At 44.0% G+C, this 10,874-nt stretch overlaps 2 long non-coding RNA genes across 2 annotated transcripts; both read right to left on the bottom strand.

The window, feature by feature from the left end:
* Window positions 1-1,329: 1,329 nt before the first annotated feature.
* Window positions 1,330-1,617, bottom strand: LOC135365838 (uncharacterized). The gene is made up of 3 exons (XR_010413954.1): window positions 1,567-1,617; window positions 1,488-1,500; window positions 1,330-1,396 (listed from the first exon to the last, which is right to left on the bottom strand). It is a non-coding gene; the product is annotated as an uncharacterized LOC135365838 (long non-coding RNA).
* Window positions 1,618-9,996: 8,379 nt separating this feature from the next.
* On the bottom strand, window positions 9,997-10,392 carry LOC135365831 (uncharacterized). The gene is made up of 3 exons (XR_010413949.1): window positions 10,351-10,392; window positions 10,108-10,224; window positions 9,997-10,043 (listed from the first exon to the last, which is right to left on the bottom strand). It is a non-coding gene; the product is annotated as an uncharacterized LOC135365831 (long non-coding RNA).
* Between the last annotated feature and the right edge of the window lie 482 nt (window positions 10,393-10,874).

Below are 10,874 nucleotides of genomic sequence, written 5' to 3'. Positions count from 1 at the left end.
TAACGGTGTGTCCTTGGGGATAATGGTTCACTAGGATCATGCTATGTGGTGAAGTTCATTCTTAAGAGTGTAGAGGAGAAGGAACACCAAAGTGTCTTCTGCGGTCTTGTGGCTGTTCCTTATCTTCCGTCACCCCCTTGTGTCAACCAGGTGGGTGAACACGAAATTGACAGTCGGATAGCTGATCAAAAGAGTGCATTGGTACACGAGACAATTAATGCTTTTAGGCTGGAACATGTAAACCAAAACCAATTAATTACTCGGAAAAATCACTTAGAGTCGACGTGTTTTTTTCCTTGGAATATTTTCCGCTGAAGGTCCCAATGCGTAAAACAAACGTTCCGTAAACGTGCAAAGTAAAATTTGAAACATGCCATGTTTACTTAATTATTGAGCGTATGCAAAAGAGCTGCTCACTACTCAGTTCATAGCCGATGTCCCAAAGATCTTTACCAAAAAGAAATTTCTGCGATGGCAACACCGGTTCACGAATTATTCAGCGGGGGGGACGGGGGATTTTCGTGAAACACTCTTTATAGTGAGCCAAAAGCAACAGAACGGGAAAAATTAGAACCAGAACAGCACTGCAGTGTTACAGGGCACATCCATCTGTTCGCAGTGAAGGGCAATATCCCAGTAAGCATGCAGCACTTTGCCTACAGGCTGGGCCTGTGACCCCATGCAGTCAAATGTTTTGGTGACAATCATTGCACTATTGCACAGATCCGTTTTGAACATATTTGCACTAGCAAAATGAAATTCTTCCGTCAAACAAGTACAGTTAGCAATATGGGCACCTTCAGTGGACAATGTCTTTCTTGGCTGTTTGCTCTCCAGCCTCTGCGGAACAGTGCCTCCTGAGCCAACTGCAACACAAGCAATGCTCTATAATAAAGCAGCAGCACTTCTGACTGTGAAATGAAATCATGCACGTCACCGAGAAGGCTATGTGTACCATTAAAAGGCTTCTCACGGGAAATGTATGGAGTCAGGGGTTCTTCTAAGAGCTCTGTGGGACAGCACAAAAGGAATTACAAAGAAAGTGAGAACTAGAATGCATATATATTGTGCTCTATACCAAAGAGATCGCTGCAGGAGCTGCCTGGCACTACACTTGGGGTAGGCGAAGTCACATGGCGGCCAGCTAGCAAGTGTTAGTTCCTTAGGCATTGACATACACAACTCACATAGAAGCAAACAAAACACTTTTTTTGTGTGAAAAAGCATGATGGTGCGGTATCTGCTGCGGACATGCAAATGCAACACTTACAGCTGTTTCCCTCAGGAAAGGGCCCTGGGAAGGGGGGAAGGCTGGGTGGAAGGTCATCTGGCTCATCAGTGTCTGTGTCGGATTCAGGTGGCAGAATGTGCTTCCGCTTCTTCGTAGGTCGGGAACCTAGAGGAAGAAATGTTATGTAGCTCTTTCAGCCTTGCATATTACTGTGCAGTATGCTCCCAGTAATGCTTCTGAAGATGCAATAACTTACAGAATACTTAGAACTGCAAAAAAAGTACAGCCACCAAATGTCAATGCTGCAGTAATATTTGTCAACTAATAGCAGTCACCTGAGCCTGGCAGCTCTGTATAATCATCCACAAGGTGTTGTGGTGGAACCCGCTTTCGTTTTCGACCCTCTGCAGCTGATGAATTGAAGTCTGATGTATACTGTGCTGAGTCAAGCTTGTCGTTTGCCTCATCGTACGTTGCTGGAAACAAACTTTATATGAATTTTTGTGTCACATGAATGCTCACTTCTCAATAATACACAGTGTAATTTGCTTTAAAAAAGCATTCACACAAGACATAGTAAAACTACTCACAAAAGAAACCTTTAATCGCAACTCGAAAGTTGTCCCAGGAAGCAGATGGCTCAGCACACTTGATAATGAGACGCCTTGCCTTATCAGAAGGCACTTTGGGCCACTTACAAATGCTGCCCTTCACCCAGGCAGCAGGAACAATTTCAACAAGAGATTTTCCATCCCTGACTTCTTCAAGGAATTCGACAATCAGAAACATCTGGAAAGAGCCAAACTAATAAGATACACACTACCTAGTCACTGTTTGGCAGCTTTCCTCAAACAAAAAATAAGAAATGTTGCAACATAGTGCACGAAAAAATTATTCACAAACTGAAGTCTTTCCTCAAAATGGTGTGGATGCATCATGTCCCCTATTACTAATTGGAGTTCTCATGATGTAACAGCGGAATGACAACATGTTTGTCACGAAATGGTATCATCATCATTTTTCGCAGGCTTCTTGTCTGCCAATACCTGCAAGACGACAGCTGTGACACAACGTAGGTGCCTATGTGTGATGACGGAAATGGGTGCACATAGAAATCATCTGCCACATGGAATTTTCTTCCTATTATGCAGATTTCATTGGTTGCTCGTAACGTTGCAAAATTTGAAATCACCACAATGTCGCCAGAAATTTCGCAGCAGTTGTCTCCCTCTTTTGCACTGAGAACGAACTGTGGGGTCTTCATCATTTTATATTCAGGTGCACCACATTCAGGCACGAGTGGGCCTCCAGAGTGGGGACGACAGAAAATTGTTTCTGCTGGCTGCTCTTTCGCAGAGGCAAAAGTACATTCTCTTTCTGCCATACGGTTGAACAGCTGCTCCAGAGCACAATGCCTTTTCCGCAACTGGTGCGTTAAGAATTGCATATTATTCTCAAAAGCAAATGCGCTGAACGCATCCAGTGGGCCTTTGTTTTTGACATCTTGAGCCAAGTGTATCAAGCAGTGGACGTTATAAGACACATGGTGATCGCCATATAGCTTTGTGAAAGTAGACACAAAGTATCGTAGCAGCGCATCACAGTAGTCTGCATATCTTAGGCACAAAGCTTTGTTGGTCAGCAGGTACACAGAACAGTGAAGAGTCAAGAAGTGTGCATAGAGAGTTGTGCTTAAGCAGGCCTTCAGAACAACAGGTCCTGTGTATAGAAGTAGGAGACGGAACTCGGTGGCCTTCCACCGGTCGAGTTCAACTAAGGAGCGTGGCTTCCTTGCGAACTCTTGTGGTATCTCATTCCGAAGGGAGACATTTAACTCTGAGAGCTTGTTCCTGTCTGCTGGCCCCAGCGCACATTTTGGCCCATGAACCCAAAGATTCAACAGCTTTCTCATGACTCCCAGACAGAGGAGATGCATGTAGTCCATTGGAGCTACAGCGATACAGTCAATGCGAAGATCCGCTAGAATTGTTGTCCCCCGATGGTGATCATCATCCTGCTGTTCCCGAAAGGTGGAATCTGTTTGCAGCGGTGCATCATTTCTCAAGAAGCAAATTCTACCTTCCTTGTAATCACCCTCAACAGTGCATTTCGGACACCCGGACCGTGCATTGTGCGACTTAATTGAAAACACAAATGATCGTGCAGGGGCATCGCAAACTATGCTCTCAAGTACAACGCTATGGTGTGAACCATTAAGGGTAATGCCCTCCTCCTGCAGCTCCTTCAGATCACGCACGAGTGGTGCCAGAAAATCGTTAGCTGATGTAGGCTTCTCGTCGCCTGAGTACACTCCTGCCAAAAATATTTGGCGGTTGTTCCCAACTTTCGCCAGGCACTGAATGGGCCACAGCTGACTCCGTGAACTCTTGCTAATTGGGAGCCCGTCAATGTTTATGGTAATCGGAATAACTGGCGGCACATCAGCCACCTTATCCAGAACTGTGTGAAGGCCTGCTGATACACCGAAATGGCAGTACCTGCCCTTTCCCATGGAAATCATTCGTGTTCCAGTGGAGCGTGGAGTTCTTAAAAGCGCTCGAGCGTCTGCAGGTAAGTCCGAGTGGGATGGGTGCGTCCGTAAAAGCTTCAAAAGCGAGCTAACATCAGAGTGCGTCACACTGCGGGTGACAGCCCAAACGCGAAGTCCTTCGAGCAGGCTATTGTCCGAGTACGACTCACCGTGTGAGACGCTGGCCGTGGATGTGCTGGCATCGGTACGCCTTGCGCAGCCAGGTGACAGCTCCGAGTTGTCTGACCTGGCCACTTCAATCTGTCTACGTTCGATAGCCACGTGAGCAGGTGAAAAAGTGGTGACATCATCACCACTTGAAGACCCACTAGAATAAACTGGATCATTGTCTTGAGATTCGCCAACAGATGTACAGTCCACATCAGCGTCTATCGCAGGCGTATCACAATGCGTCGACGTTGTTGGAGGGACGTCATCACCAAAAACAGCAAACCAACGTTCGCTCTGCCGATGTGCTGCATTATACGAGTAACGCTTGTCCCTCGCTTTAGGCATTTTACGGCAGCAACATCGCACAAAACATGAACTACTTAGTCAAGCTTCTGCACACACTATGCTTGCGTCTCCCAGTTTCGAAAGTGCCCCGCATGCAGTGTACACTACTAGTTCTGAAAACAAATCACCTGCCAAACAGTCCCTCACTACACAAGCAAAACAACAAATGTAATACCTGACGATGATATCCTTTCAGTTTTCATCGTTTGGCTTGCAGCAATATATTCGTTTCAAAACGCTCGGAAAAGCAGGGCGGCAAAATGACGTTGGATGATGATGATGATGATGACGGCCGTCGTGTCGATGCCTGTGCTAATGATGTTACAACACGGGCTGCGCAACAGCTAAAACTTCGGTGTGTTGTCAAAGTTCAAAAGGCAAACGCAGAAATCATTGTTCAGCGCTCAAACATGTGAGAAAATGCAATTCGTTTGAAACACATCGAAAACTATGATGCCCTGGAAATAGTTTTGCCAAGAGTTCTCCGCTCACGAAACAAAATGCCTGTGCTGTAGCAGAAAAATTCAACAGTTTAAAACGGGCTGTCAGGGATATGTTGACGCGTTAGAAGGCGTTAATGTACACTTAGGAATTCTGTTCCACTAGGGGTGCTACGAGCATGCTTCCATGCTTCAAAGATGGCGATCTACAGTGAGGAGTGATGCTCTTCACCATGAAGTAAGTAGCAACTTTTCATATCTAAAATGAAATAGAACTGGAAGCGTTTCATGCAGCAGCTGAAGGTGACCGTGCGAAATATATCTCAGTATTTTGAGAAGGGAGCATAAGCTGTTTTCCTTGCTGCTTATTTGTAACGTAAATTGTTCATGATGGTCGCGCCGTGCTAGCAATATTTGCGAGCGCTATCGAATTGTGGATTCTGCTCTGTAAAACATCTCTTAATGTTCTACATTTCATGCACGCTTGAAAGTACACACTTTCTAATGCCTGCCAAAAATTACTTTTGTTCGAGCTCGTACGGAAACCCAACAAAATGTGCAATTGTGTGATAAACAACAAGAATGCTTGAACGATGCGTGGCTCACTTTTGACTTTCCCAATTTCAGGGGTGTTTGACGTTGAAGGTAAGGACAGCATTTTACAAATGCTCTGATGCGGGCATTTTTTTCGCGCTATGAGCACAAGGTAGCTCGAAGCTGAAAAAACTGGAAGGTGGGTTCCGCATAGCAACGTAGCCTGCAAATGAACATCCTCACAAGAAAGACCGAAGGCACACATAGAAACAGCAACGTTCTATTTCAGCAGTGTACCTTTTCTTCGGAGCGACATCTTAACAGGAGGCAGAAGTGGCCCCATTCACTTGCTCAGAGAGGTGGGGGAGCGTGCTGTCAGCAGCACACTAAGAAGTTTCAGTGTATGTGTGTGCTCGGAAGGTTAGCACCATTCAGCATCTCTTGAGTGCAAGCATGCGACCAGGGCGGCCACGACTTCCATGCTGTCTTTTTCATAAGAGCAGCAAACACTAGGGTTGAACAGTTCTGTGTGCTTTTATTAAAAAAGATGAAAAGAAATAGTCAATCACCCTCACATAAATAAAAAAAGGAAACCCAGGGGGAAATTGATGGTGATAATTTTGCAAGCACTAGACACTGAAACTTCTCTCATGTGTTGTTATCTGTCAGTGCACTTCTCCACCCCTCGGAGCGAGTGAATGTTCCGACTTCCGCATGCTAGGGTACTGCTGGAGAGAGAAAGTGCGTCGATAGCTTGTGTATAGGACACTTGTCTAAATTTGTACATGACAGAATATATAAGTAACGTACAACCTGCTTAATAAACTATAAACTAGCCCACTTTGGATTGAGACCACCCCAGTGGCTGTTCTGAGACTATCATCCATGTAAGGTGCAGATTTTGTGCAACAGTAAGTGCTCATGGATGATTATCTCAACACTAACGACATAGATGTTAGGCTCGGCTGCCAGTGTCGCGAACTGTTACTCACCCGTTCTCAAGGATAGCATGCTAAATGCCATCAATGTTCGCTGGTGTAACTCAAGTTTCATGAACAGGTCCACGTGGTTTATTGGTGACCATCTTCCACCCTTTGCTGGACAGTCTGCCCACACCATTCGTGCATTTACGCATCATGTTCATATTCACCCGCTGAATTTTCTCAAGCAAATGTCTCTGTCAATCTTTATAATGAACCTTGTAGATAGAAGAATCCATCTACGGGTGCAAGACTCGTCGGCAAGTTCACAAATGAAGAAAGTTCAGCAGGTGCAGAGGAGCACGATGATTGGCCGCTCCACGTAGATTGTCGATTCATTGTGCTTCTTCGCGCTTGATTTTTGCGACAAGACTAGCTCATAAATGAGTGATGGGTTCACCCTAAATGGTTGAAATGAGATTTTTTTTTCAGCTCACCCCAGGTGAGATGGAAAAGCTACAGTTATGCGGGAAGTGAAGCCAAGTCTTGATGACGTTCACAACACGCATCTCAGCCTTGATAGCTATTCCTCGTTCAGTTCATTGACAAACAGAGGATGTTGCTCTCTGGAAGTGTACCACGGTATCAGTATGCCTGTGTGAAACTTACTGTATCACTGAACGTTTTGTACTCCCCTCATTGCAGAAATCATGCTGGACTTTCAAGTTGTGCAAGGTGCAAACGCTGAAATACATTCACTCTTCTTGTGGTTGGGACCAAATGTCATCACAAGGCTTGTCAAGGCACTTACGTTGGTAACATAGATAGAAAAGACAATGTTAACTACCTTCGTTGATTACGTTTCGTTGCCTTTTCTGTGTACTTGATCTGTCTTGACCACTTTTTCTGGAGCTCTTGGATGATGTTATGTGCGTGGTACATTCCCTCATGTGGTAACAATGTAAATCAGGGCGAGTATACAACGAATTCTGGGAGCTGAGTCGTTTTGCCCGGGGCTGTCGTGAGGTGGATGAACAGTATAACTGATACTGGCATATATACCCCAAACAGAGGTTTAGCTGAATTCTCTGACTGTGATTGTATGATAGGAAATGCATCGCTGGGGGCTGAACACCTCTGATTGGCTGCTGATGTGTCAGCTGCGATCAGTGGCCAAGAGGACATGACGTTGCATCATTCTCCTTTTCCAGTCCACAAGGTGAACATCCCACACAGAGACCCAGTGTGATAAACACAATGTTACTATGCTTCATGGCGTCACAAGTGCAAAGGATTCCTTCGTGCAATTTCCAAGATATAAGTTCTGAAGCATTAGTGAATTATATGCAGCATGCCATGAAAAATTGTGCAATAATTGAACCTCCGTGTGCAATACAGGGATAAGTCAGCTTATCTCCTTTTGAGTATATTTGATGCATTGACATCTACATACCTCATATGTCATATGAAAGAAAATTTTGGACTGTATTGCAATGTTTCGACTCACTACAGGAGGGTATAAAGTACAGGAAATGTATGTATGCCATCATTGGGAGGGACAGCCAGATATGAAGCCCGTTTTCTATGCACTCATACAAATGGTGTAGCTTATCTTGCTACGATGCGGAATGGACTTCGACTTGAAAAATATATTCTCCCTACCTGACGTGACTGTGTCAGCAGTGCCACTGAGCGTTGTAATATGAAGAAATGTGAGCACTAAGCTAATACGTCATATTATGCTTGTCATCTGGACATTATTTTCAATATTGTACTCGTTTAGCAGTGCGGTAAGCCCGCTCCACTACACACTAATGACTTCACCCCACCTTGCATTACCATCGTTCAAGCATCAAATCTGACTCGTGAAAACTGATTGTTTCTACACAGTAATCCTGTGCATGCGGTGTTACATTGAAAGAGGGGATATGTCATGTTCCTGAAATTAGTTCAATTTGTGCTAAGTCACACACCCAAAATCCATGCGAACAGGACATGCGTGTAGAATAACCACATACATATATGTCACACATTTCGCATTTCCATTATTCAAGGAATCCCAGCTGTAATTACTTTGTCACTTTAAGTTTTCTCTGTTTGGGATTTTTCGACTCACCCCTTATTGTATACAGAGGTTTAATTGATTTCCTTGTGTTAAGGTATATGCTGCTTTTGATGCACTTAGCACACACTGGAACTGCATTGAAAGCTTGTCACATTGTTGATAATTTTTAATGTACCTGCACTTTCCTCATTTCATGAAAAAAGTTTGCTAGGCAAAGGTGCGTGTTGACAAAATCGTCTCGGATGCTTCTCATTACTGGCAGCTTTCCAATTTTTGTCTTTGCCCTACTGATAGTTAGTAAAATAAATGTTGGATTGGTTATGATAGTTACACAAATTATTGCCCACCACATTGAGATGTATTAGCCATGGAATATATTAGGGTGGTATCAGGGGCGTATCTAGGATTTTCCCGAGGGGGGGGTCTGCTGTGGACACGTGCCACGTGCATGCTGGGATTGGTCCACTGAACCCTATGTTCAAGTCTGGAATTGAGGGGGGGTCCGGACCCCTGGACCCCCAGATCCGTGCCTGGGTGCTATGCCTCGATAACCCTTCAAAGGTTTCTTCTGCCTGGGACACTGCTTTGTCGTTTAGTTTGTAACACATTTTTTCTGAGATACTTTGTATATTGTGATGAAAACCTCTTAACAATTATTTCATACTGTGTATGGATGAGTGCATGTGCGAACTAAATTTTGGGTTATCCGGTACGCATCGGTAAGTTAGCTTGAGGTATGAAAGGTCGCAGGGCTGTGACAAAGTATTCAGTACCTTTTGACTGAGCCGGCACATTTTATAAATATTTATCGTGCAGTCTGCTGCAACAAATGAATATAAAAATGCACAGAATTTTCTTCTTGTGACACATTCCAAAAGCACCCTGTAAGTCTGACAGAAAACAAACTTGCACTGGAATCCTGGCTCTGTAAAATAAATGACAATTCACATGATGTGTGTCTTACTGTTTCCTGGGTAATTAATTCACATGTAGGTATCCATTTGGATATTTCCAAAAAGCAAAAATAGCAAACTGTACACACCATTTTGCTCCGTTTAAACTGAAAAATCTTGTATCGGGAACGTGCCTCATTGTCTCCATATCTAATTCCACTGGGATGACATTTAAGCAAGTGAAAAGTATCAGGAGGAGCACAGAAAGTGACACCTACACCTCACCTTAGAACTATATTATGTCCTGATGAGAACGTCAAAATACGATGCCGAGGATGTCACGCTATTGACAGCCTTTGCGACACTGCCTATGGATGTCCTAATGATGTTTAAATAGGACGAGGACGTCTGGACCAGATGAGGACGTCCATGGGCTGTTTATGGTTTATTGGGCAGTCTATCTTCTAGCCGGCACGGGCAGTTTCATCTGCTCTTCCTACTATCATATTCTCGTAGGATGAGAGCAAGACGTACGCCAGAGAGGATTACAGGTGCGCTAATCAACAAAATGAAGAAAAGACGCAAAAAAATGCATCTTTGCTATTTTTTTCATCGACTCCTCCTCGGCGGATTCCTTTTTCTCAAAACGACAATGGCATCAGGGCATGGAAAGGTACCAAGGATTCATTGAAGCCAAGTTCTATGTCTTATATAGTTACAAAGTTAACTGGTACCTCCCAAAGATGGCCCCGTTGTCTTACATTACATCACTGTTTATTCTAATTGAGAAAAATTAATGTTTCAAGTTTTAAAAATTCTGGCCAGTTTTTAATTACGCACCTTATATATATGGGACAGTTAATGTATGACTATAGGGGCTCCCTGCAACGAATGAAGCATGTGTGAGTCTTGCACTGAAAAGAAGATGAACAACTAGTTAGTCACAAAGGCAGTTGTCCATTTGGACCATTAAGTTACCTGGCTCACTGTTTCCACCTCTCCACTCTTTCGCGTACAAAAGAAATCTGTGTTTCGGATCTATGCATAAAGTTGGTCATGAACCCTCAATGGAAAGGAAATCCAGCTGTGGATCATCTGCATGGAAAAACAAAAAATATAAGAAAAAGTGAAATGTGTCTGTGTAGCGGACCGGGCATGAAATTCACTTGTGACATATCGTAGCTTCTGAGTCTCACACATCGAGGTACTAGTTGACCATACCTATTGCTTGTTCAGTGACATTCGCAGTTTGCTGGCTTCCAGTGCGCTCACCAGTCTGACCTTTTTCAAGTAAACCCAAATTAGCACTACAGGTATATTACACCAAGCATGCCTACCTGAAAGCAATGACGCAAGAGACTTTTGGTGGCATTGCATGTGTTGTTCGTTCCTTGGAATGCTTTGGACTGCAACACAAATATGCATACAAATTCATTGGTCAGTGAGCGGCTCGTCATGTTATTACCTGAACACGACTCTTCTGACAGAGAGTGGCAGGGGTCAGCTGCTGAACGTTTTGCAGGCGGTTTCACTGCAATAAGCATGCACTCAAAAACAGCAATTTCATGCAATAGCCTTACACATAACCACACACTTTGTCATCACATGCTCCATGTCGGCCAATCACGTTACCAAATTACCTGCATTTGATACGGTATTCTCAGATGGAAGCACTGGTGCCTGTGAAGGTGGCCGACCTTCTGAGCTTACTGGAATTTATTATTTCAAGAATCGTTTGAAATAAC

The sequence above is a fragment of the Ornithodoros turicata genome, chromosome 1 (assembly GCF_037126465.1).
Source record: "Ornithodoros turicata isolate Travis chromosome 1, ASM3712646v1, whole genome shotgun sequence".
NCBI lineage: Eukaryota > Metazoa > Arthropoda > Arachnida > Ixodida > Argasidae > Ornithodoros > Ornithodoros turicata.
This window is presented reverse-complemented; position numbering and strand designations above follow the sequence as displayed.